Below are 5,110 nucleotides of genomic sequence, written 5' to 3' on the forward strand. Positions count from 1 at the left end.
CTCCAGTGAATGCCCCATCCGTTGGAGCACAAATTGGACTCTGTGAGTTTACACATATATACATGAGGGGTTGGGGGGAGGGGACATAGAACTGGAAGGGGGGCATGGGGATAGGACGAGTGTGGAGGAATTGGAGGGGCAATGTGAGGGGTGACTATGGTACCGATACATTGTATGGGGCTGTCTCAGTGGTTAAGAGCACTGGCTGCTAGATTCAGTTCCCAGCACCCATGTGTTGTTGCTCACAACCATCTGTAACTCTAGTTCCAGGGGAATCCAACACCTTCTGGCCTCTGAGGACACTTCACACAGACGTACACAGAAATATGCAGTCAAAACCCGATACACCAGGACAGCCAGGGCTACACAGAGAAACCCTGTCTCGAAACAAACAAACAAACAAACAAACAAACAAACAAAACAACCCCCTCACCCCCACCCCCAAAACCGATACACATAAAATAAAATACAAAGTAACAACTTAAAAATAAAATACAAGACCAGCCAAGGAGGTGCATGCTTTTAATCCCAGCATTAAGGAGGCAGAGGCAGGTGACCTCTGCGAGTACAAGGCCCAGTGGGTGCCAAGGACAGTCGAGGACAAGTCCAGTCACATGACAGGCAAGTGGTGACAGTGAGTTCCTTGCCACTGTGCTGTCAATCGGATTGTGTAGCACCTGTGGAATATTTTATTTTATTTTTATTAAAGTGCACCTTTACTTGAATGGTAAAGACGCATAAGTACCGTGCATCTCTGATTAAGAAAAGCGCCCTGCGTACGTCATTCATTCTTATCAGGTACAGAACCTGCTGCGCAAAATCGGGCCCCGGCTGGGGCAGCTGGACCTCGAGATGGGCAGCTGAAATTCTAGTGCCCTGCACTCTTGCGCCTCGGGGATCAGTGTCCCGGAGCTACGAAATGCAAATTCCCCTGATGGTCCTCTCTCTACCTTTGCATCGGTTCAATAATCAAACCACCGGGGTCATCGGTCATCACTTGACCTTGCTGCCTTCTCTCTTATGACCCTCCCAGAGACGCATAGTTGCATTTTTATAGGTTTCAGAGTAAGAATGAATGTACAATTCTGAGTCTTTCCTGGTGATATTCAATCGCAAAGACCCAGGGACAGAAATGGCCCCAAAACAGAAAAAATAAAATAAAAAAAATGGTGGAGATGCCGGGGATCGAACCCGGGGCCTCATACATGCAAAGCATGCGCTCTACCACTGAGCTACATCCCCCGACCGCTCTGCAGCGCTTCTGTAAAACCTTTTAGTACGGTTTGTGTTTTTTTTCTAGTTCTTTTTAAATTAAAATTGTGTTTATTTAAAGGAGTCTTAAGGACTTAGCAATATAAATTTTACCTCTTCTTTTAATGAAAAGTGTTCAGTATTAACTTGATATAAAATAAGCTTTTACCCGATTCAAAAAACAAACACAAAGTAAAAATAAATTAAAAAATACATAAATTCCCCAATAAATATGGACTTGACCCCAATGTCCCTCTCCCAGAATTCTCTGCTTCCTCACACTTGAGATGCTTTCCAACCACGAGGACTGAGTTTATAAGCTTGCTTGAAAACTGCTCCGCCTCCGCCCCATCCCCTCACGCCTTCCCCGCCTTCTGGAAGAATTTTCTGGATATGAAAATGGCCGAACAGTTTGAGACCTCACCATCACGGCTCAAATTTGGAGCAAGAATGCAAACTCTTCTCAGTGAAGAGAGGGGCTGTTGTTTTGACTGGGTGCCGAGAGGAGAGACCCCCCAAACTTTCAGGGCTGCACCCCGGGATTGCCTATTATTTCCGGCGTAGATAATGTACCCTCAAATGACCTGCTATTCATACCTATCAGTGCTCTCACAGCAACGGGGGCCTGACGTCGTCTGTAAGAATGCTGGGCATAGCAGCTGAGGTTACCTGACCTCTCTGAGCCTCGTGTGGAACTTGGAGACCATAGACACACTCAACCCAGGCTGCTCACTGAGACAGTCAACAAGAACGGAGCCTGTAGGCTTGATCACGAGCTGAGGCAGTTCCCAATTCTCCTGATTTCGCTCTTTGTTTTACTGACCACTCAATTCCTCTAAAGGGGCCCACGAGGGAATAAATGAACGCAAGGATGGTGACAATTCGGAAGGATGTACAATTGTGTGAGGGACAAGAAAACGTCTCAAATTCACAGATATTAGAAGGCCCGGGTAGGGTCTGGAGAAAGAAGGAGACGCAGTGCGGGCCGCAGAGTGAGCTGGGTCTGGGTTTCCGTGTTGTTCCTGTTGGGGATCAAGGACACCGAAGGACCGCAGCTGGATAACAGGGTCTTTCTTGCGATCTGCTACCCAGGCTGAGATCGTGTACACTACGAAGGAGAATAGGTGTGCTTAATCTACAGCAGGCTGAACGTACTCGTGAACATTGAAGAGTTTAAATAGGTTGGAAGACCTATTTAACACAAGAGTTGGTGACCAAAAAAAAAAAAAAGAAAAAAAAAAAAAGTAACAATCTCCCCGTCGGGGAATCGAACCCCGGTCTCCCGCGTGACAGGCGGGGATACTCACCACTATACTAACGAGGAAGAGAGCTGAGCTTCGGCCTGGCAAGAAGCTCCTTTAAGATTCTTTGAATGCCGTAACGTAATAAATTGATTTGATTGAATCGCGCTCTTCAAATGGGCCTTTCCTACTTATGTTTTTATTTTGCCACCCGGATTTAGAGTGCAACATTAATAAATACACCAGCATACAACAACAAACATCACAGAGAATCATCATCATGCGAGTGCGCATGTGCGGAAAATGGGTATTTACTTTAAGGAACACGTTTATTCACTCTTAAAGGGAACAGGGTAGTAAATTTCCAGAGCCTTCTGCGACCGGGTACGAAGCTCCAGAATTTTATGTAGAAAGAAATCGAAAACATTTTAATAAACTGCGAATTTTTAAAAGCAGGAAAAGTACAAGCTGCCGAAACCCGGGATCGAACCAGGGACCTTTAGATCTTCAGTCTAACGCTCTCCCAACTGAGCTATTTCGGCGGCTGTTGCTACCGGCTCGTTTTTTCTGTCCTCCTTGTCGTTTCTAAGGCTTGGAGTCCTTGGCTTTTCCAAACTTAGATGCCTAGAAAAATTCACTCGATACCCAGAAATTCATTCACACTACCCGTCTCATTTCTGGGTTACCGGTGTGCTGTGGTCCCTGCGCATCCCCTAAGACCACTATACACGAGGGTCCTTCAGGAATTCCCAGGATCTTATTATCCACTGCAATTTTATTCCCTATTAGCTGGAAGTAAGCTGGCCTGTTGTTGAGTAACAAACGCTCGAATGATCTTGGCTCAAAGATCTGAACCTTCTGTTCCCACTCTCCTCTCGGAGAAGGAGCCGGGTCATTTCTGAATGCAGCCAGCTGTCGGGCGGCCAGGGGTACCAGCAAACAATCCCTGGGATGAGGTTTTGCCTGGGCAGGGCCACACCCGACTCACATCCGGCTTCCAAGCGTAGTCTACATATCTGTGCACACAGGTTCAGCTGTGAATCACGGGGAAACAAGGCAGGTACAGATGGGGGTGGACAGTGACTGCTTCCTTCTCTTAGGGGAGCAGAATGCGGAAGGCTTGTCCTGGGGAGCAAGGGCAGGAAGTGAGGTCTGCGAGGTGGCTGCAGAGAGCGTGGAGCGGTGAGCTAGAGAGGCAACCACACGCAGGAGGAATGAGGGCTGGTGTGGTGGTCCAACCCGGAGCTGTAGTGTTTGGGCCGCACCTGCAAGAGAGGACCTGGAAAGCGACGTAAGAGGACTCAGAAGGAGGAAGGGGGCTTGTTGATGGCCTTGATCTGGGGTTGGGGGCGGGGGAGGCGGGGAGGGGGAAGGAATGATGCTCAAGCGTTGACATGATGGTTTGGTGGAAAATGGAAAAGATGGTCAACTTTCCACACGCAAAAATCTAGCAAACCAAGGTCCCTAAGTGTCCCCTCGAAAAGTCATGTGTCCCAGCCCTGACAATATCTAATAGGTCAGACTGTAGTTTTAAAGAATGGCTACAACTTGTCCTGCCTACAAGATGTGTAGGGACAAAGATGGAGCAGAGACCGAGGGAACGGCCAACGAATGGCTGACCCAACTTGAGATCCAACCCATGGATGTGAACCAATCCCTGACACTGTTAATGGTACTCTGCTAGGCTTGGGACAGGAGTCTAGCACCACAGCCCTCTGAGAGGCTCCACCCAGCAGCACATGGGAACGGATGCAGAGACCCACAGTCAAATTTTAGACGGAGCTCGGGTGTCTTGTGGAAGGGTTAGAGGAAGGATTGAGGGACCCAGAGGCGACAAGGATTCCACAAGAAGGCCAACAGTCAAATAACCTGGCCCCATTCAGGGCTCACTTAGACTAGACCACCAACCAAAGAGTATATGTGGACTAGACCTAGGCTCTGCACCTATGTAGATGTGTGGCTTGGTCTTCATGTGGGTCTCCCAACAGCTGGAGCTCTGTTTCCTGCCTGTAGATCCGGTTCCCCTAACTGGATTGCCTTTCTTGCCTTTCAGTGGGGGAGAATGTCTCTAGACCTGCAAAGACTTGATGTACCAGGGCTTGTTGGTATCTACCGGGTGTGGAGGTTGGGGGGTGTCCTCTGCTTCTCGGGAGAAGGGGAGGGAGGCATGGGGAGAGGGGCATGAGGTGGGGGAACTGGGAGGAAAGGAGAGGCGGAGCTATAAAGCAAATAAATAAATAAATAAATAAATAAATATCTAGATAGATAGATCTGGGTTGGAGAGGTGGCTCAGCCGTTAGGAACACCGCCCGTTGGTCTTTCCAGATGGTCCTGAGTTCAATTTTCACCAACCACATGGTGGCTCACAACCAAGGGCTCTGAGAGGACCACATAAAATAAATAAATCTTTAAAGAGTATGTGAGTGTGTTGAGGGGGAATGGCTACAACTGTGTGGAGTTATTGGGATGAGTCCTATGAGAAGGAGAGGCTGGGTGAGGACACGTGTCACACACGCACACAAGCAGACAGGGTTTCTCTGTGTAGCCCTGGCTGTCCTGGAACTCACTCTGTAGACCAGGCTGGCCTCGAACTCAGAAATCCGCCTGCCTCTGCCTCC

The 5,110-nt window shown here is 48.5% G+C and overlaps 3 non-coding genes across 3 annotated transcripts; all 3 read right to left on the minus strand.

Annotated features, from left to right (window-relative positions):
- Positions 1–1,170: 1,170 nt before the first annotated feature.
- On the minus strand, positions 1,171–1,242 carry Trnaa-ugc. The gene has a single exon. It is a non-coding gene; the product is annotated as a tRNA-Ala (tRNA).
- Positions 1,243–2,503: 1,261 nt separating this feature from the next.
- On the minus strand, positions 2,504–2,575 carry Trnad-guc. The gene has a single exon. It is a non-coding gene; the product is annotated as a tRNA-Asp (tRNA).
- A 386-nt stretch (positions 2,576–2,961) lies between these two features.
- Trnaf-gaa lies at positions 2,962–3,034 on the minus strand. Its single transcript has one exon. It is a non-coding gene; the product is annotated as a tRNA-Phe (tRNA).
- Between the last annotated feature and the right edge of the window lie 2,076 nt (positions 3,035–5,110).

Source organism: Mus caroli, chromosome 5 (assembly GCF_900094665.2).
Source record: "Mus caroli chromosome 5, CAROLI_EIJ_v1.1, whole genome shotgun sequence".
NCBI classification, from domain to species: Eukaryota; Metazoa; Chordata; class Mammalia; order Rodentia; family Muridae; genus Mus; species Mus caroli.